Source organism: Sminthopsis crassicaudata, chromosome 4, assembly GCF_048593235.1.
Source record: "Sminthopsis crassicaudata isolate SCR6 chromosome 4, ASM4859323v1, whole genome shotgun sequence".
Lineage (NCBI taxonomy): Eukaryota > Metazoa > Chordata > Mammalia > Dasyuromorphia > Dasyuridae > Sminthopsis > Sminthopsis crassicaudata.
In genome coordinates this window covers 408988234-409011753 of record NC_133620.1, presented here as the reverse complement: position 1 = coordinate 409011753, position 23520 = coordinate 408988234, and positions in this window count along the sequence as shown.

The window sequence follows — 23520 nt, the reverse complement described above, 5'->3', positions numbered from 1 at the left end:
TGGCCAATGAAAAACTTTGTTTTTCTTGACTATGTATGTTTGTAAAGGGAGTTTTGTTTTTCTTGCTTTCTCAATGTGGGACAAGGTGAGGAAAATGAGAGAAAGAAGAGTGATTTTTGATAATTCATGAATAATTTAGACTTTCCAATCAGTGGAACAGATTAGGTACAAAGGACAAAAAAGGGTACAACTATAGCAATCTAGTGTTTGATAAACCCAAAGATACCAACCTTAGGGATAAAAATTCATTATTTGAAAAAAACTGTTGGGAAAACTGGAAATTAGTATGGCAGAAATTACATATGGATCCACACTTAACATTATATACCAAGATAAGATCAAAATGGATCCATGATTTAGGCTTAAAGAATGAGATCATAAAATAGATTAGAGGAACAGAGGATAGTCTACCTCTCAGACCTGTGGAGGAGGAAGGAATTTTTGACCAGAGGAGAACTAGAGATCATTATCGATCACAAAATAGAAGATTTTGATTACATCAAACTAAAAAGTTTCTGTACAAACAATACTAATGTAAACAAGATTAGAAGGGAAGTAACAAATTGGGAAAATATTTTTACAGTTAAAGGTTCTGACAAAGGTCTCATTTCCAAAATATATAGAGAACTGACCCTAATTTATAAGAAATCAAACCATTCTCCAATTGATAAATGGTCAAAGGATATGAACAGACAATTCTCAGATAATGAAATTGAAACTATTTCCACTCATATGAAAGAGTGTTCCAAATCACTATTGATCAGAGAAATGCAAATTAAGACAACTCTGAGATACCACTACACACCTGTCAGATTGGCTAAGATGACAGGAACAAATAATGATGAATGTTGGAGGGGGTGTGGGAAAACTGGGACACTGATGCATTTTTGGTGGAGTTGTGAAAGAATCCAGCCATTCTGGAGAGCAATTTGGAACTATGCCCCAAAAGTTATCAAACTCTGCATACCCTTTTATCCAGCATTGCTGCTATTGGGCTTATATCCCAAAGAAATACTGAGGAGGGGAAAGGGGCCTGCGTGTACCAAAATGTTTGTGGCAGCTCTTTTTGTTGTAGCTAGAAACTGGAAGATGAATGGATGCCCATCAATTGGAGAATGGTTGGGTAAATTATGGTATATGAAGGCTATGGAATATTATTGCTCTGTAAGAAATGATCAGCAGGAGGAATTCAGAAAGGCTTGGAGAGACTTACATCAACTGATGCTGAGTGAAATGAGCAGAACCAGAAGATCACTGTACACTTCAACAACAATACTGTATGAGGATGTATTCTGATGGAAGTGGAAATCTTCAACATAAAGAAGATCCAACTCACTTCCAGCTGATCAATGATGGACAGAAACAACTACACCCAGAGAAGGAACACTGGGAAGTGAATATAAAATATTAGCACTACTGTCTATCTACCCAGGTTACTTATACCTTTGGAACCTAATACTTAATGTGCAACAAGAAAATTGGATTTACACACATATATTATATCTAGGTTATACTGTAACACATGTAAAATATATGGGATTGCCTGTCATCTAGGGGAGGGAGTAGAGGGAGAGAGGGGAAAATCTGAAAAAAATGAATACGAGGGATAAGTTATAAAAAATTATTCATGCATAAATACTGTCAAAAATGTATAATTATAAAATTAATAAAAAAAGAATGATTTAGACTTTCGTCTTCCAGATTTCAAGTCCAAAGATCTATATATACTATGCCCACAAATTATTGCCAGTGCATAATTATTCACTGAACATCCCAATGAATAATAAGATATTCTATATTTCTCACAACTAACAAAACTGTGCTACTTATTTTTCTATGACATTGTATTCTAAGAACCAAGAGAACACTGTCATACAGAACCCATCATTCTTCACCCATTGTAATTTTCATCCTTGGCTTTTGTCCTATTTTTCAAACCCAATACAAAGCACAGCTAACCTCTACCTGGAAGAACTAGAGGCCAAACAGGCAGACCTCCAAAATATTCTGCATATTGCCAAGATATCTCATAGACAGGCTGGAGATCACCAACAGATACCAAATGAGCCCATGCAAGTTGGAAACTGGGTGTGGCTGTCCAAAAGGAATCTTCCAACTTGTATAAGTTTATGCAGAGTGAGGTGAGATGAATGCTGTTTTATAACAATATTATATAACAACAATTTACACAATAAAAACAACCATAAAAATAAACAACTTCAAAAGCTATAAGAACTCTGATAACTGTGATGATTAACTTGATGCTGTCTCTTTCTGACAGGAGTGACGAACTTACAGTACAAACTGAGACATATTTTTGAGAATGACCAATGAGGGAATTTGTTTTGTTTAATGGTTTGATTTGTTTGTTTTGATGATGATGATTACAAGGGTTTCTTTTTCTTTTCTTTTTTTTGTGAGAAAGAGAGGGGGAAAGAGAGAAATCAATTCTTGCTGATCGAAAAAATAATTTATACAACCTTATTCAAACCAACAAAAACAAAAGGAATCTTCCATGTAGCCTTAGTGTCTTGCTTAACCACCTAGTTGTTGATCCTAGAAAGTTTTGATTGGAATTTCTTACTTCTGTGAAAAATCATCATTCCTGGAATTCTGTATTGATCCCAATTAGCCTGATAGTAATAGATAACTAGGGCAAATTTTGACAAGAGAGGTGTTTGACTTCAGGTGACCATGCAGACCTCTACAGTCCCTGATAAGGACCCAGTGAATACAAATAGAAGCCCACTTGAACAGTGGAACTGCTGTGTCTTCCACTAATAATGACCATAAAGACACTGTCACTAGTGCCAAAGGAGGACACCCAAAATTACAGATGGTGTCAGTACCAGCTAATACTCATTTGTAGATTAGTTTTTAGGACGGGACAGACTTGAAAAGCCAGCTGTTTTCTGGTTGCTGTGTGGGTTCAGATTTGCAAAACCTTTCCTATCTCTCCAAAATTTCTGTATTTCCCAGACCCTTATCCTGGGTTTGGCTATTTAAGCAATGTGCCTGGTCTGCTTCTTTCTCAGAACTTCCCTGAACTGAATTGACAGAGCTCCTATTTAATACTTATAGCTTAGACTTGGCAAGCTTTCTAATTTACTACCTCTTTAATATTTATCAACTACGATCTCTTCCCCAAACATTACAGCTTGATTTCATGGCCAAGACAACATCATCTAATATTAGAAAGGAATAAGAGGCTTTGTATGTTTGATTACCCCATCCTATGGTTCTACAACAATTTCTCATGGAGACGGTAGTGTCCAGGCTAGCTTTCTTGAGGGTCTCTGGAGTCTGAGCTCAAGCACACTCTCATTCTAGTGTCTCTCAAGTCTGCTTCAAGTCCCCTCAGCCCTTATATACCTTAGTACAATTACATCACTACAGCACACTGAGCATATGCCAAATGTAGAACCATTATATCACCATAAGTACTAAGTATATGTGAACTAGAGAACCATTATCTCATCAATCACACCGAGTAAACACCCTGCAGTAAGTATCTTTGCTTCAAGTATACTTTTCTCAGAGTTCCCCAATATCTGCAGTCCTCTACAGAGGCATTATTAACAGTAGAATAATTAAGACAGTTTATTAGAAGAAGAAAGGGAAGACAAAAGGGCAGAAACAGGCCATCAAAAAATGAAAAACACCAAATAATTAAGAATTTGTATAAACTACTTATACCTCTGAAATATTTAGTAGTTGTTTTGACTCAGAAGAAAGAATAAAAATGAAGCATGGGGATAATTTGAGCATAGGATATGAAATATATAATCTTTTATGATTAATATAATTATTAATCATATTAAAATATTTAAGATAGTAGGACTGAGGTTTCAACTCTCTCATCCCACATACATATACACACCTCAATTGATGTAGTCACAAATGATAATTGCTTTTGAACACTTACTAATTACTTATTATATGTCAGGAACTGTGATGAGTGACAGAGGTTTAACACTTCCTTGTCAAGAAACTCACCTCCTTTTTTTTTTAATAGTTTTTATTTACCAGATATTTGCATGGGTAATTTTACAACATCGACAATTGCCAAACCCTTTGTTCCAATTTTTCCCGTCCTTTTCCCCCCTCATGGCATTACCTCCTTTAAAAAAAATTATTTTTATCTCAGTTTAAAACTTCTTCTATATTCTTTCCATTTCCTCCTCTCAGAAAGCCATCTTTTATCATAAAGAATATTTTAAAAGAAAATGAATAAGAGAAAAAAATCAGCAAAACTGAACAATGCTTCACAAAAACCCTGACAGTATATGCAATGTTCTACACCTGTGGCCTTCCCATGCCTGCAAAGGAGTAGGGTGAGATGTTTTCTCATAGTCTTCCTTTGAGCCTTGCTTATTCTTTGTAATTTTGTAACATTCACTTTTGATGGTTTGGTTTTTTCCACTTGCCTTATTGTAGTGACTATGCATATTGTTTTCTTGGTTCTGCTTACTTCTCTCTACATCAGATCATGTCTTCCATGCTTCTCTATATTCATAATAATAATTGTTTTTTACAGCACAATTACATTTCATTACATTCATGTACCACTATTTGTTTAGTGATTCCCTCATCAAAGGGCATCTACTATGTTTCCAGTTTTTGCTACCATAAAAAGTGCTGCTATAAAAATTTGGTGTATATAGAGACCTTCTTATTATTTATATACCTTTATTGTATATCTAGTAATAGAAACTCTGAGTCAAGTAGTATAGACAATTTAGCCACTTTATTCATATAATTCTTATTTTCTTTCTTAAAATGTTCACACTAATTCATGGTTTCACCAACAATGCAGTAGTGTATCTATCTTCTCTAGGATGAAACAACTTCTGGCTCCCACACAACAAGAAGTTGGTTGTTACCACATAGACATCCTACATGTGAGCCTCCCTACTCTCTTGTACTATTTAATCCTCTTCTTCTCTTGCACTCTGTAATATTTGTGGATGAAAGTGCTCCAGGTTTATGGGAAGGATGTTTTATACTATCTATTCTTACTATACCATCTTAGCTAAGTGCTTTTGCAAAAAACAAATTAAATTGATGCCAGCCAAGATGGTAGAGTAAGAAGAAACACTACAAACCAACTTTCTCTACATGTTTCAACAAAGATCTATGCAAACCAGACTAGGTAGTGATATGAAAATCTAAGTAGAAGCTTCAGTAGGACATCTTTCTAGCCCAAGATTTTAAAAAAAACTTTTTTAAAAAAGCTCAATAGGCAAGTAATCAGAAGAGATATAACAGGGGATGGGCTAGAATCTCAGACTCGGTTCTGGAACCAAGCCAACAGCATGGAAACATAGATTCATTACTTGGGCTCTAAACAATACTGGGCCAGCAGTGCAGCACAAGTTGGGCTTTTGAACAGTTAGGACTCAAGATCTCTCAGAAGGGCTAGATCTAGTACATAATTCCAGGTCCAGAACAGGACTAGATTATCTGGGCAGTTGCTAGATCTTTTGGCTTGCTGACAGGGAATGGGATCGAGTACTATCTCCTATGGCACCACACAGGGACAAGTCTTCAGTATATGTTATCTACATAGAAACTAGGATCCCGAAACTGAAAAGTCAGGGAGCGGAGTAAGAAGCACTGATCAGACCATGCTCTTGATCTGACTGCATAAGATTTACTGAAAGTATACAGCAACTTGGCTCAAGCTGCCCCATGATCCTTGAAGAACACAGCACTCAAAACTCAAAAAATTCAATCATAATTAATAAATAAGATAAACGAGGATCATACAATGCCACACCAGTCCCACCAGAAGTGCACAGAGCCTTGTACTAAACAAAGTCACCAGGAAATAAAGCTAGAAGAAGAGATAAAGAGAGATTATGATGCTGTCATGGATGCTTAAAACACAAATCCCAAAGAAGGGAATAACTCCACAATATCTCAAAGAAAAACTCATCTTAGCCACAAGACTAATTAGAATTATTAAAAGAAATGAAGCAAGAGTTTTTGTTAAAGTTTTTAAAGTGATATAAATGAAATCACTAAAGAGCTGGAAAAGAAATGAGGAGGAAAGACTTGGAAAGAAAATAATAGCTTAGCACAAAAGGTTAAAAAAAACTTTATCTAAGTAACAGATTCCTTTAAAAGTAAAATGGCCCAAACATTAGAAAATGATTCTTTGATGAAACATCAAGAAATAGTAAAAACAGTAAAAGCAACATAAATATCAAAAACAGCTGACCTGAAAAACAGATTAAGAAGAGAAAATAAGAACTATTGAACCTAAAAGTCATGACTCAAAAAGAAGTGCAAAAGCTATATTTCAAGAAATCATGAAGGAAAATTGCCCAAATATATTAGAACAAGAGGGTTAAAATGGAAATATAAAGAATCTTTGTCATCTCTTGAAAGAAGTGCTATGTGAAAACTCTCAGTAATCTAATAGCCAAAATCCAGTGCTAGCAGCCTGAAGATAATACCACAACTAGTCAAAAAGAATTAAAATACTGAAGAACCATACTCAGGATTACATAAGGCCTAGTAGCAACCATTACAAAGTAGTGGGGAACATGGAATATGATATTCTAGAAGGCAAAAATATAGGTTTATACCAGCAAAACTGAGTGTAATCCTAGGTGAGAAAAAAATGAAGACAAAGAAGACATGAAATGTTAATACAAGTGAATAATAAGAAAAGATTTTATAAGAATGAAGTGTTTACATTCTATTAAAGGGTATTATACAAGAATCCTCTAAGAACTTTAATGTCATCAAAGATCATAGAAAAAGTCAAATAAGATAAAGGGACTATGAGTAATTTTGTTATGTTTAAATGATCATAAAAGAAAAGGAATAGTAAAAAAAAATACAGTAGGAAAAAGGGGGAGAAATGGGAGAAATTTTCATCTCATATAATTTGGGTACAAGTAGGTCATTCAAATAAGGAAGTACTTAAAGGAGAAATCATTACCAAAAATTCATTTTCATATGAATTGGTCAAAGGAGGGTGGAATACATACACACATACACAGAGTTTGGAGTAAAAATGTGTTTGACTCAATAAGGAAGAAAGAGGGAAGAAAAAGGCGGGAAGAGAAGACTATAATAGAAGTGGGTTTAGAGAAGAATTGATCGTAAGTATAGTTTAGTGGCAGATTATTAAAGAGAAACATACTGGTGGGGGCCTGAAAGATATCATAACACGAGTTACTACCCACAGAATTAATCCTAAAAGTTATGATCCAGTCTCTGGAGATCCAAACCTCAAATGTGAGCTAAAGTTCAGGGTATAGTCCTAAATAGGGATGAGTGACAAATAAGATAGTGATCTTATGGATCTTAGGATGTGTACTTTTATGTATTTTTCTAGCAAGATTTTTTGATAATCCCTAGTCATCCATATTCTTTGATTGCCTTTGTAACTTATTGTAGCAGTCTTCAAAACCCAATTGTTTTAGGCTATGGCAGCCTACAAGACTTGTTTTCCATTAGCTACCCTTGTTTCATGGTTTTGAGTTGTTCACATGTCTAACTCCACCTAATTCCCTTAAATTTTTTTTCCTCTATTTATACAACTTGGGGTGTTCCTTTGTTTAACTCTGATCAGAAAGTGCTTGAATCCTTAGTTTTACATGTCCAAGCCTTATACCTTGCTTATTATTATTATTTCCCATTGGGTCATTTCTACATTCTGTGAACTAATCAATATGTGCAGATTCAAAGTTATTTTTTGCATTAAAATCCTATATCTACAGTTATCCCTTGGGTCACCTCAGCCAAGATCATCTTCCAGACAGTATCTAGTCATTTCTACTTGGTGAATGTTTTGATGATATCTATGCTACAACATGTCTCAGAGTTTGAGAATACATGGACTCCTCACCGATTAAATAGTTGTTCCTGTAATGTATTTTTGCTTCAAAAATAAGCCATTTGATTTGACCTGTTAGTGATATGGAACATGGAGTTTATTCCCTCATAGAAATGGAACACTAAGCAAGAAGGAAAGAGATTAATTAGCATAGAATCATTAACATCATTGCTGATACAAATTAATTAGAAGGTTAATGTTTAAGCCTTACTAGGCTATAAAAAATATTTTACAAGTCTATTAATTAGTTATTTCACATTTCCTCTCCACTGAGTACAGTCTAATTAACCCGCAAGAAAGATCATCTTTCCTGGGCCTCTTTCTCCATTGTTGATGTTTTCCTTGTAGCTCAGTGCTACTGCTATAGTGGCAATGGAAATTATTCTGATCGACATTGTCCTTGTCTCGTGTACTTTCAGTCCTTTCGGGACCTGATGTTCACAACATTAAAGGAAATGCGAGAGGAGAGGCAAGGACGCCAGGGGGTCAATCCCAGCTAGTTGAGACCACACTCTCTATTGGGAACAGGGCTCTCTGGGCTGGAAGAAGGAAAGACTTTCCTTCCTCCACCGGAATCACGTATTGTCTTTTCTCTCTCAATCTGACTTTTAAAATTTTTTATTTTATGCATTTTATTCTGAATTTAAGAAATTAAACAAATATTTCCATAATATAGTAGAATAGAAAAAAAAGATGATTATACACGAAACTGCAAACCTATTATATACAAATTGTTATTGATTTTCTTATTGTTTGTCTTTCATGCTTGAAAAGGACCAAGACCTCAGGGAAGTGATGTTATGACTTGCAAGTGAATTGGGTTTAAGTGAAGGTAAGCTGTGCAAAGTCACCAGCCTCACTTTCTCCTCACTGGTCAGATATACATCAGGACAACTGAAGATAGCCCTGATGCAGTGGAAAACTCTGACCTTTTTAAGCTAAGGTCTTTCCCAGGTCTCAGTCTGACTGAGGCAATGCCCATTCATACCAAGTCTGTTATTCCTTTTAAATGTACAATAATTATGTAGCTTTCTTTTTTTTCTTTTTTCTTCCTCCCCCCCCCTCACCTCATCCTAGAGATAGCTACCAATAGATACAAATACAACTCCTATTGTCTTCTCAAAGACTGCCTCCAAGAGACTCTTCTTCTACCAGGAGTGGCATCCCATATCATCAGCTTTTCTTGTTCTATAATCAATTAGGTTACTCAACTGAAATATGATTTCTATATAACTAGAAACAAGAAGAGAATATCTGTGTATGTGGAAGGATATGGGTAGGGGAGATGGGCCTGTTACAATTTGAATATATTTCCTCACTTCACACTTTAATATTTGAAGGATCTATACTTTCTTCAGCCTAAGTTTTTCTTCCATCAAATGAAACTCACAAAGCCATTAAAATGTAATCAATCATCTTTCACAGTTTCTGTGGCTAAAAAAAATTATCCCCTTGGGTTCTTCTGGTGGCAGTCTCTCCTTGTCCCCAAATATAAATGCTAAAAAAGATGGTATAATGGTAAATAAGTCAATCAATATGGACTAATTAAACTCTTATTATATGTCAGGCACTATGCTAAATCCTGGGGATACAAAGAAAATCTTAAACACAATCCCTCTTTTCAAAGAGCTAGCATTCTAATGGGAAAGAAACATCCCCACAAATGATGTACAAGAAATATTTAGTTTATATTGGAAGATAGTCTCAGAGGAAAGGGATATGTAGATGGCAGGAGGGGCTGGATGAATTTGAGCTGCATCTTGTAGCAGAAAGTGAAGATGAAGACCAGCTGTTTTTCAGATGGGGGGAGGGGGGAACAGTCAATACAAAGGCATGCAACTAAGAGATGGAATGTCATATGCAAGAAACAGTAAGTAAACCAGTATACCTGAATAAGTAAAAGGAAATAAATGTTAGAATGGAAAATTACGAAGAGGCCCAGGTTGTGAATGGCTTTAAGTATCCAAGAGATGTGTTTATATTTGATCCTGAAACTAATAGTCACTAGACTTTATTTAGTAGTAGGATGGCATAGTTAGGTGTGCCCATCAAGAAAATCACTCTGAGCAATTTGGAACTAAGGCCAAAGGGCTATTGAACTTTGATCTAGTAGTGTCTGCTAGATCTATTTCAAAAAGACCATAACAAATGGAAATGAACCCACATGTGCAAAAATGTTTGTAGCAGCCCTTTTTGTAGTGGCAAAGAACTAAAAATCGAGTGGATGCCCATCAGTTGAGGAATGACTGAAAAAATTATGATATATAATGTAATGGAATATTATTGTTTTTATAAGAAATTATCAGTAGGTTTATTTTAGAAAAGCCTGGAGAGACTTATATGAACTGATGCTGAGTGAGTGAAGTAAGAAGAACCAAAACATTATACATAGTAACAACAAGATTATGTGATGATCAACAGTGATGGACCAGGCTCTTTTCAACAATAGGTGATCCAAGGCAATTTCAATAGACTTGTGATGGAAAATGTCTTCTGTATCCAAAGAGAGAACTATGGAAACTGAATATGGATCAAAGCCTAGTATTTTGTATTTTCATTTTGTTGCTGTTGTTTACTTCATTTTTTCTCATTTTCCCCCTTTTGATATAATTTTTCTTGTGCAGCATGATAAACATGGAAATGCATTTAGAAGAATTGCACATATTTCATCTATATCTGATTGCTTGCTGTTTAGGGAAGAAGAAAGAAGGGGAAAGAGGGAGACAAATTTGGAACATAAAGTTTTGCAAAGGTGAATATTGAAAACTGTCTTTGCATGTATTTGGAAAAATAAAATATTATTAAAATTTGTTTTTTTAAAAAAGGAAAATACAGAAAGAAAGAGAGAGAAGGAAAGAAAGATTAGAAAGAAAGAAAAAACAGAAAAGAAAAGAAAGAAAATCACTGGCAGCAATGGACTGGACTAGAACAGGGAGAGAGTTGAGGTAAGGGAGACTATGTAGGAGACAATTTTAACAGCCCAGCCAGGCTCTCCTAACAACTCTCCCACTCCCTAAGTGATGAAGGTCAATGACAAAAGTTGTTGCAGTGCCAGAGAAAAGAAGGGAGTACTTACAAAAGGTGTTGTGAATAATGGCACCTGTAATGTGAGAACCAAGATTTTAAATGAAGAAATAAAAGTTGAGTAATCCCGGAACTAGGATTTCAGTTGTGCACAGAGGTAAAAGTCAGCACAGAGACAGTCTGTTCAATTACTCCACCCACTCTTTTCTCATAGAGATCTTGAAATAAAGGAAAAAAAGCGTTCTGGTTAATGGGATTTTCTATGACTTCTCCTTTTCTCCTGGAATGGATACATCAACAAACACTTCTTTAGAGAGAATAAAATGAGTTGTGGTTTTATTTTTTTCTTTAAGAGCCCTCTGTAAGGCTTTGAAGTAATTAAGTTAGATTCAGCAAGATTTTATTCAGAGCTTTTAAGAGATATAAATCAGATTACAAAGATAAAAAAATAAAAGTCCTCACCTTCAAAGAGCTAATATCATTCTATGAACCCCTATACTATCATGTTTTGAAGTCTAACTCCTAGGACTTAAAATTATTTTCCTTAAAAAGAGAATGAACCTTGTTCATCTTTGTATTACCCTTGTAAGTTCAGAAAGTAACAGACATTTTTACTCTAAGAACTTTTAAATAGATTCATTACTTACTAAAAAGAAAATGAAGTCAGGGCATTAAAATGGGGCATTTCGAATATCAGGAGTAAGAAATGGTGACAATTATGGGAGAGTTGTTTTAGCAGGCAAGTGATAACCTGGCAATTTATGAACAAAGGGCAGAAATGTGAATTGATATATTCACCTGAAAGGTCTTGGTGATAAAGGAGAGAAGCAGGGAAGCTAGCTAGATATAGTCCATCTTGCCTGGGCTTCTTATACCATTGTCTTGCCAGAAGAGTGTTCCAACTTTGACATGTTCATGGACTGCCTACTATTCTATCATTGAGATTTTGTCATGAGTGAAAATCCCTGGGAAAATGTCTTTGTTGATTCTCTATTGGTAAGGAGGGGAATAGGGCAAAGGGGAAGAAATGAACTTCTAGGCTTGTGACTTAAATATTAACATGGGGGTTGATGGAAGGACTAAAGAAAGAACTTTCACCCAAATGGACTAGATTCATTGATGTTAACTAGCTTTGATTCATATTTATAATCTAATTATAGACTATAAATATACATCACAATTTGCTAAAGGGAAATATGGGGTAAAGAACGGACTGAAAAACAAGTTGAATGGAGACTGAGTTGTGGTCCAACAATAGAAAAAGCAACCTACAACTTTAGAAAGACAAATATGTAGATATTATATCCACAAAGAAGGAAGAAAGCTGATGGGTAGGAAGCCATTAGTTTCTGAGTCCTGGAGATGGCAGTTACTCCAGTGTTCTGGTTCTGAATGGTACATAAATAGGATCCAATGTATTCATTGGATAGTACATGTTTTGGTTCTGATTGCAAAGGAGGGTAGAACCAGATATCAAAGAGCTTGGGAGGTGAGAAAATGGATGTCTCAGGAACAGAAAGAACATCTTTTTTTTTTTTTCAATTGTCTATTTTCCAGTATGAAGTTAAACAAACATGAAACTTTCAAAATAAAAAAGAACAGGAAAAGAAGACTGGCTATAAAACCATGATTCTTTTCTATTATGTATAGTTTATTTTTTTAATGTATATTAAATTTAATACATTCATGCTCATATGAATTTGAATTTGAATTTGCTCATTTGAATTCTGTTCTCTTTTGTATGTTTTTTAAAATGTTTTGCTGATTCTTTTTTTAATTTTTGGCATCATTATGATTTGTTGTTCCTTCATTTCAGTCCTGACTGACTTTTCAAAAGTGACTCCATTTAGCGTTTTCTTGGCATTCTGAAATTTTATTCTCCAGCTCATTTTACAGATGCAGAATTGAGGCAAAGTATCTTAGCTACTCACTTTTCCTTCCTGCACATTTCCCCTTGGTAGGACGGAGGTACCATTAGGATATAAAATCAAAAACCAAAATAGTTCTTGTCCTTAAGGTTCTAAGGTCCAACAGTCCACTGAAAGATATTCTATGGATGGCATAGGGTCTGAAAGTCAAGAGACTTGCAAATCATCTGGTATTTCTTTTATCTTCCTCAATTTGACTTCCAGTTTCTCTATAAGAATCGCATTTTGAGTTTAGCATTCCAGAAATTGAAGTTATTTTGTTTACAAAGAACAGCTTGTTCATCTTCATATTACCCTACTAAGTCCAGAAGATGGCAACAGTCATTACTTTGATAAGTCAGATATGGGAATAGAATTTAGGACTTTTATAACTGAGGTCTTTTAATTTTCAACTGTATAACAGCTTACTTCCCTCTCCCTCTCACCAATGAAAAGCCCTTCTATGTAACAAAGAACTTATTCAAAGCTTATACAAGTATAATCAAATAGTCTAGCAAAATGAACTGACAGGTGAGCCATGTTATGGACAATTTTGTTCCTGAAAAGCTATATAGAAATTACATATACACACATATACACATATACATTCATAAATACATATATATATATATGTGTGTGTGTGTGTATGTGTGTGTGTGTGTGTGTGTGTATGTATGTTGTTTTGATGCTATAGGTAGTGTAGTGGATATAGTGCTGGGCCTGGAATCAAGAAGACATAAATATAAATTCAGCCTCACAATTCCAATTGTGTGATTTTGGGCAAGTCACTTAATTTTTTGTGTCAGTTTTCTCAGTGGTAAAGTGGGAGAAATAATAGCACCTCCCTTTCAGGGTTGTTGTGAGAATTTTCAAGATATGAGGAGACGACACCCTGTTTTCTAAGTAAGCAGGCTGTGCCCTAAATTTGGCATAACAACAATTTTTTGCAATTACCCTCTGGCAAAATCATATAATTATGCTATATGAATAGCACCAGGTGTTCTTTGAGCTTGGACAAGCACTAGACAAGTACCCATGTTCTGGTCATAAACCCATGCTATGAACCAAAATTCTTTCATTGTTGCTGTTACCCTTCATTGTCAGGGCTATGGATCTTGTAGCCATCAGTTGGTGAGTATAGTTGGGTCCTGGTATATGTGAACTTGCTTGTAAGCTGTTTTCCTCATTTTGAAATTAAACTGTTTGAATCCTGACTCTCCTGTCTCCAGCCTGCTCTGTTCAGCTCCAGTCATCCACAGGTTAAAGGCCAGTTCAGTCCAGTTGATGTTAAATGATGTCAGAAGTGAGATTGGAAACAGACCATTGGACTCTCTGCTATTAGTGGGAATAGTGTAGGTGCCACTAGGTCAACCCCTCCTGATCTGATGATCCTCTACCCTTGTCCCTGTTCCAATCCTCTGAGCTCTCACCTTGATTGAACTCACCATTCTTTGTGAGGAAAACCCCAGGGGCTCTTCAGTGATCTGGTTCATCTCAGATCACTTTAGTAAGAAGATCCTTCCTTAAACTGCATACCTCTATTAATCAGCCTCTGGAGGCCTCTGCTTTTTTTGTTTCATTTTGTTTCATTTACTGCATGCCTCTATAAAACTGTAACTGTGTGCCTCTTGTCCTTCTGAGTGCCTGTATTGTTTTTTAAACTGCACACATCTATAAAGTTGAGACTGCATGCCTCAGTAATCTTGTGCCTCTGTATGGACTATAATTATGGTATTAGAAATGTTTTTGTCTCTTTATGTCTGTCTTGTCGTTTTGTCTGTGTTTGTCTGTAAAATGTAAACTGTCTTTATTGTGTTTTTGTTTTGAACTAAATTCTATTGCTTTGAAAGGTTTAAAATTTAGCCAGCCAGAAAAATTTGTAAGGATGTAAGTTATAAACTCCCTGCCCTGTAAGGATGAGTGAGGCTGGGAAAGATTAATAAACTTTTATAGTTGAAGCAATTGTCTCAATGAACAGGACTAACTCCCACATTAGGCTTTCCTCAGGTTTTTCGGTTGTAAGAGAAAAAGAAAGGAATTTGCAAGACACCTTTTTTCCTATCATTTTGGCTTTGGCTATGTTGAAATTACAGTAAAAAAAAATCAGATGATCAAAGTTTGTAAAACTATTAAAAGTATGTTAGCAGATTAAGGAATTTGAAAATTAATTTGTTTAAGATTTCAGCAGAGAACTCCTGGGACCTTGAGGTAATTCTAGGAATCATTCCCTTCTGAAATATCTTAGTAAGTTTTGGGGTACTATTCTGTAGAATCTGTTTTAGGGAAAATAAGGATAATATTTTGTAAAAAAATTTTTTTAAATAAAACAACAAGATTAATACCGTCGTCATTCTGGGCAATAAAGGAAGGTAGCTAATTTGAAAGTAATCCCAGAGTAAAGAAAAAAAAAGGTAAAAGATTTACAAACAGAACAAAGGGAGTTTCTCCCTATTACATTGTTATAGTTATGTCCCTTCTTTTCCTTTTATAGCAAATGTCTCACAAATTTATTAAACACTAGATTAATACTGAAACATCTCTCAGTTACTATTATAGGATGCAAGTATGAATTTCTTGCAATTTTAACCTGTATTTGTGGTCAAATTATAATACAGGGATGATATTCTCCTAAGGGGTAAATGATTAGGTAAAGCAATACGACAAAGATGTAATGTAAAAAGTTTTCTAAATAAATGGAATGGTAAAATTTGAGAAAGCAACAGGATTAGACTATTTTTTCTAAGCACTATATACAGAGATATATGATTGACTTCCAAATTTATCTTTCATGGAAATTCAGGCTTTGAGTTTGACTTTTAAGTTTTAGTAATAAAGTTTCAAAACTGTATCAAGATCTCACACAAAAATTTTATTGATCTGTCTGATAATATAAAATGACAGAAGGACTCAGTTTGTAGTTAGACCCTCATGAATTTTTTTTTTAAATCTTATATCAGGACAAGATTTAGGTATGGACAGAAATATTAAATGGTGCATAAACTGAAATTCTCTGTAGTTTCAAATTTGAAGAAGCAAATTTAAGTGATTGTATCAAGTTATATCAAGCCAGAATTATCTAGAAACTTCTAGATTTGGAACCAGAAAAGCTGAATCCCCTTTAAAGCTGTCTTGGGAATAAATCTGTTGTTCAAGAAAAGATATCTAAGGACCAGATGTCATCTGGGACTCAAAATATGTTGGTTAAAATGATGTCGAGTATGGGTCAATAGAATTCAAAGAGATTTGATTTTAATTAATATTGGTGATAACTACTGCATTGCTTTGTTGTTTTTTTTTTAAGATGTTTAAGTGTTCTTGATTACTTTGGTGACATGTAAATCTCCCTTCTCAGAACCAGTCAACTGTGAAATCTCTAAGTAGTAGGATCTATAATGACAATGTAATTATGCCATTATGGTAATTAATTGTAAGAAAAACTTTATTACTTTGTTTGAATCTAGACTTGTGTGGCTGGGAAACTGGATCATCTCTATGTAAAGACTCTTAACTAAGGACCAATGTTATACTGACTCAAAACCCAGATTCAAAGATTCATGCAAAGAATTTTCTTGAAGGGGGCCTTCTAGATGCTTCTGACTATCCCCATAGCTGCCAAACTTGTGGAAATGAACTCCTGGATCATCTGAAGAAAACCCCTGCTCCTAAGTGGACAGTAAAACCCCCCAGAGATCTCTAGCATGGAACCAGAAAAAGTTAAGATCCAGATGAGACAGCTATTCCAAGATTCCAGATGAAGGATGGACATACTGTCCTAGTTTTTTTTTTTTTCCTCTTTTCCTTTTTATTATGTGCCCAATCACCAAGCCATAATTCAAGCATGTGTTAGCATTTTTCCTCCTCTATATACTTGCCCCCCCTCACTTTTCTGCTTGCAAATAATGACTAGCTATAACACCTGGGATGTACTTCCCTAATAAATCCTTTCAAGGAACTAACCTGCTGGGCAATTTCTTAGTCTGGGCAAACTGGCCTCTTGTGGCATCTTAGCTTATACCTGCCTCAGCTTTATTTTTTAAAATATTTTAATAGTTTTTATTTACCAGATATATGCATGGGTAATTTTACAACATTGACAATTGCCAAACCGTTTGCTCTAATTTTTCCCCTCCTCCCCACCCCCAGATGGCAGGTTGACCAATACATGTTAAATATGTTAGAGTATAAATTAAATAAAATATACGTGTACATGGCCAAACAGTTGTTTTGCTGTACAAAAAAAATTGGACTTTGACATAGTGTACAATTAGGCTGTGAAGGAAATCCAAAATGCAGGCAGACAAAATTAGAGGGATCAGGAATTCTGTGTAGTGGTTCTCCTAGAATTCTTTCACTGGGTGTAGCTGGTTCAGTTCATTACTGTTCTATTGGAACTGATTTGGTTCATCTCATTGTGGAAGAGGGCCATGTCCATCAGAATTGATCATCATACAGTATTGTGGTTGAAGTATATAATGATCTCTTGGTCCTGCTCATTTCACTCAGCATCAGTTTGTGTAAGTCTCTCCAGGCCTTTCTGAAATTATCCTGTTGGTCATTTCTTATAGAACAACAATATTCCATAACATTCATATACCACAATTTATTCAGCCATTCTCCAATTGATGGGCATCCACTCAGTTTCCAGTTTCTGGCCACCACAAAGAGCTGTTTCTCCTTTATTGACCATAAGGGGAGGGATTTTTTTTCAGACCCACCTCCTTTTTGCCAAAAGTGGGAATGTCAAGATACTAGGAGACACCCTGTTTTCCAGAGGTAAAGTCCCAGCTAGGAAGCTGTGCCTCAAACTTGGCATAAAAACATTTACTTGCATTTACTCTCTGGATGATCTTTTCCTCTGGCAAAATCAAATAATTGTTCTATTTCTTTGACCAGCACCAGGTGTTCTCTGAGCTTGGACAAATACCAGACAAGTATCTATGTCCAGGTCATGAAGCCTAGCTATGAATCAACCTTGTGTCATTGTTGCTGTTACCCCTCATAGTCAGGGCTGTGGCTCATTGTGTAAGTCATTGTTTTCTCTCCACACTAAAGGTACATATGGCCTTCCATGCAAGTTGTTTCCCTCACTTTGAAATTAAACTTCTGTTTGAATTCCAACTCTTCTGTCTCTGGCCTTCTCTGTTCAGTTCTGGCCATTTACAGATTAGAGACTAGTCTGAACTGGTTGACAGGATCAAATGAGATACATTTAACATGCTGCTGAGCACAGTGCCTGGCACATAATATACACTTGATAAAACTTTTTCCTGCCCTTTCTCTTTCATCTTTACTACAGTAACTCTTTTTTTTTTTTTTAGAAAGACCAATTTATTTGAGCAATGAGATAAGTAGTACTAATATTGTAATGGGGAGAGAAGAAACAAATGTCTCATCAGATCCTGCAAACCTTTATTTTTTAAAAAATTTATAATTTTTTTCACAGTATATATACATGAGTAATTTTTTATAACATTATCCCTTGTATTCATTTTTCCACATTATCCCCTCCCTCCCTCTACTCCCTCCCCTAGATGACAGGCAATCCCATACATTTTACATGTGTTACAATATAACCTAGATACAATATATGTGTGTAAATACCATTTTCTTGTTGCACATTAAGTATTAGATTCCAAAGATATAAGTAACCTGGGTAGATAGACAGTAGTGCTAACAATTTACATTCACTTCCCAGTGTTCCTTCTCTGGGTGTAGTTGTTTCTGTCCATCATTGATCAACTGGAAGTGAGTTGGATCTTCTTTATGTTGAAGATTTCCACTTCCATCAGAATACATCTTCGTACAGCATTGAAGTGTACAGCGATCTTCTGGTTCTATTCATTTCACTCAGCATCAGTTGATGTAAGTCTCTCCAAGCCTCTCGGTATTCCTCCTGCTGGTCATTTCTTACAGAGCAATAATATTCCATAACCTTCATATACCATAATTTACCCAACCATTCTCCAATTGATGAACATCCATTCATCTTCCAGTTTCTAGCCACTATGAAAAGGGCTGCCACAAACATTTTGGCACATACAGGTCCCTTTCCCCTCTTTAGTATTTCTTTGGGATATAAGCCCAATAGCAGCAATGCTGGATCAAAGGGTATGCACAGTTTGATAACTTGTTGGGCATAGTTCCAAATTTCTCTCCAGAATGGCCGGATTCTTTCACAACTCCACCAAAAAAGCATCAGTGTCCCAGTTTTCCCACATCCCCTCCAACATTCAACATTATCTTTTCCTGTCATCTTAGCCAATCTGACAGGTGTGTAGTGGTATCTCAGAGTTGTCTTAATTTGCATTTCTCTGATCAGTAGTGATTTGGAACACTCTTTCATATGAGTGGAAATAGTTTTAATTTCATCATCTGAGAATTGTCTGTTCATATCCTTTGACCATTTATCAATTGGAGAATGGCTTGATTTTCTTATAAATTAGGGTCAGTTCTCTATATATTTTGGAAATGAGACCTTTATCAGAACTTTTAACTTTAAAAATATTTTCCCAATTTGTTACTTCCCTTCTAATCTTGTTTGCATTAGTATTGTTTGTACAGAAACTTTTTAGTTTGATGTAATCAAAATCTTCTATTTTGTGATCAATAATGATCTCTAGTTCTCCTCTGGTCATAAATTCCTTCCTCCTCCACAGGTCTGAGAGGTAGACTATCCTCTGTTCCTCCAATCTATTTATTATCTCATTCTTTATGCCTAAATCATGGACCCATTTTGATCTTATCTTGGTATATGGTGTTAAGTGTGGATCCATATCTAATTTCTGCCATACTAATTTCCAGTTTTCCCAACAGTTTTTTCCAAATAATGAATTTTTATCCCTAATGTTGGTATCTTTGGGTTTGTCAAAGACTAGATTGCTATAGATGTACCCTTTTTTGTCCTTTGTATCTAATCTGTTCCACTAATCGACTGGTCTATTTCTTAGCCAGTACCAAATGGTTTTGGTGACTGCTGCTATATAATATAGCTTTAGATCAGGTACACCTAGACCACCTTCATATGACTTTTTTTTCATTAGTTCCCTTGCAATTCTCGACCTTTTATTCTTCCATATGAATTTTGTTGTTATTTTTTCTAGGTCATTAAAATAGTTTCTTGGGAGTCTGATTGGTATAGCACTAAATAAATAGCTTAGTTTGGGGAGTATCGTCATCTTTATTATATTCGCTCAGCCTATCTAAGAGCACTGAATGTCTTTCCAATTATTTGAATCTGACTTTATTTTTGTGGCAAGTATTTCATAATTTTTCTCATATAATTCCTGACTATTCTTTGGTAAATGGATTCCCAAATATTTTATACTCTCTACATTTGTTTGGAATGGAATTTCTCTTTCTATTTCTTGCTGTTGGATTTTGTTGGTGATATATAAAAATGCTGAGGATTTATGTGGATTTATTTTGTATCCTGCAACTTTGCTAAAATCTGAATTATTTCTAATAGCTTTTTAGCAGAGTCTTTGGGGTTCTCTAAGTATACCATCATGTCATCTGCAAAGAGTGATAGTTTGATTTCCTCATTTCCTAATCTAATTCCTTGAGTCTCTTTCTCGGCTCTTATTGCCGAGGCTAGCGTTTCTAGTACTATATTGAATAGTAATGGTGATAGTGGGCAACCTTGTTTCACTCCTGATCTTACTGGAAAAGGTTCCAGTTTATTTCTGTTGCATTTTATGCTTACTGATGGTTGTAAATATATGGTCCTGATTATTCTAAGGAATAGTCCATTTATTCCTATACTCTTAAGCGTTTTTAGTAGGAATGGATGTTGGATTTTATCAAATGTTTTTTTTTTTTTGCATCTATTAAGATGATCATATGGTTTTTATTAATTTGATTATTAATATGGTCAATTATACTAATAGTTTTCCTAATATTAAACCAACCCTGCATTCCTGGTATAAATCCTACTTGATCATAGTGTATTATCCTGGGGATGATTTTCTGAAGTCTTTTTGCTAATATCTTATTTAAGATTTTAGCATCAATATTCATTAAGGAAATTGGTCTATAATTTTCTTTCTCAGTTTTCGATCCACCTGGTTTAGGTATCAGTACTATGTCTGTGTCATAAAAGGAGTTTGGTAGGACTCCTTCATCCCCTATTTTTTCAAACAGTTTATATAACATTGGGGCTAATTGTTCTTTAAATGTTTGGTAGAATTCACATGTAAATCCATCTGGTCCTGGGGATTTTTTCCTGGGGAGTTGATTAATAGCTTGTTCTATTTCTTTTTCTGAAATGGGACTATTTAAGCAATTTATCTCCTCCTCTGTTAATCTAGGAAGCCTATATTTTTGGAGAAAGTCATCCATTTCACTTAAGTTATCAAATTTATTGGCATAAAGTTGAGCAAAGTAACTCTTTATTATTTCTCTAATTTCCTCTTCATGGTGGAAAGATCCCCCTTTTCATTTGTAAGACTAACAATTTGATTTTCCTCTTTCCTTTTTCTGATCAGATTTACCAAAGCTTTATCTATTTTATTGGCTTTTTCATAAAACTAACTCTTGGTTTTATTTATTAATTCAATAGCTTTTTTACTTTCAATATTATTGATTTCTCCTTTTAATTTTTGTATTTCAAGTTTGATTTTTTGTTGGGGGTTTTTAATTTGGTCGTTTTATAGCTTTTTAAGTTGCAGGCCCAATTCGCTAATCTTCTCTTTCTCTATTTTGTCCAATTACTTTTTGGTCTATTTACCCCTAACTTCTTACTGAATGTAGCTTTTATTGCATTGTGATCTGAGAAGAAGGCATTTATTATTTCTGCCTTCCTACATTTAATTTTGAGATCTTTCTGTCCTAATATATGGTCAATTTTTGTATAGGATCCATGAACTGCTGAGAAGAAAGTATATTCCTTTCTGTCGCCATTCAGTTTTCTCCAAAGGTCTATCATACCTAGTTTTTCTAATGTTCTATTTACTTTTTTAATTTCTTTCTTATTTGTTTTGTGGTTTGATTTGTCTAAATCTGAGAGTGCAAGGTTGAGATCTCCCACTATTATAGTTTTACTGTCTATTTCTTCTTGCAACTCTCTTAACTTTTCCTTTAGAAAGTTACATGCTATACCACTTGGTGCATATATGTTTAGTATTGATATGGCTTCATTGTTTATGCTACCTATTAGCAGGATATAGTTTCCTTCCTTATCTCTTTTAATTAGATCAACTTCTGTTTTTGCTTGATCTGAGATAAGGATGGCTACCCCTGCTTTTTTTGGCTTTACCTGAAGCATAATAGATTCTGCTCCAACCTTTTACCTTTACTCTGTATGTATCTCCCTGCTTTATGTGTGTTTCCTGTAAACAACATATTGTAGGGTTCTGACTTTTGATCTGGTCTGCTATCCGTCTCCGTTTGATGGGAGAGTTCATCCCATTCACATTTACAGTTAAAATTACTAATTCTGTATTTCCTGCCATCATATTATCCCTAGATTATGCTTTTTTTCCTTGACCCCCCTGAACCCCTTCCCCAATATTTAATTTATAGACCCCACTTGTGATGTGCAGCCCTCCCTTTTTTTAGTATCCCTCCCCCCTCCTTCCAAGTCCCTTCCCTTATTCCCCTTTTCTTTTTCCCTTTTCCTCTCCCCCCTTTTAATGAGGTGAGAGAGAATTCTCTGGAAAACAAATATGTCAATTATTTACTCTTTGAGGCTCTTCTGATAAGAGTAAGATTCACACAATGTTTCTCCCCCTCTCTAAATTCCCTCAGATATGGTATATTTTCTATGCCTCTTCCTGGGATGTAGTTTCCCTCTTTTTATCACTCCTTCCCCTTTTTTTGATACTACCCCCTTCCCTTTACTACTCCCTCATTTTTTTTAATATCAGTAAAATCAAATTATCCATGCAGACTTTCTATATATCCACAACAGAGATACAGTTCTCAAGAGTTCTATTTACCTTTTTCTGTTTCTCTTCAGTCTTGTGGATATAGATCAAATTTTTTGTTTAAGTCTGGTTTTTTTCTTAGAAACAAATGGAATTCCTCTGTTTCATTAAATGACCATCTTCTTCCATGGAAGAAAATGCTAAATTTAGCTAGGTAGTTCATTCTTGGTTAAAATCCTTGATCTTTTGCCTTTTGGAATATCAGGTTCCAGGCCCTTCAATCTTTTAATGTAGAGGCAGCCAGATCTTGAGTGACCCTTATTGTGGCACCTTGGTATTTAAATTGTTTTTTTCCAGCTGCTTGCAAGATTTTCTCCTTTGTGTGGTAATTCTGCAGCTTAGCCACAATATTCCATGGAGTTATTTTTTTAGGGTCTTTTTCAGAAGGTGTTTGATGAATTCTTTCGATGTCTATTTTTCCTTCTGTTTCTATTATCTCTGGACAGTTCTCTTTGATGATTTCCTGTAAAATAGAATCTAGGCTCTTTTTTTGGTCATAGTTTTCGGGAAATCCAATGATCCTCAGATTATCTCTCCTAGATCTATTTTCCAGGTCTATAGATTTTCCCAGTAAGTATCTGATGTTATTCTCCAGCTTTTCATTTTTTTTTTGTTTTGTTTGACCTATTCTTGGGATCTCAATGAATCATTCATTTCTATTTGTTCCATCCTGATTTTTAATGAGTTATTTTCTTCATTCACATTTTTAGTTCTTTTTGTGTATGCCCAATTGAGTTTTTAAATGAATTATTTTGCTCTATTGAATTTTTTTCCATTTCCCTAATTTTTTTTAGAGAATTATTTTCTTTTTCCA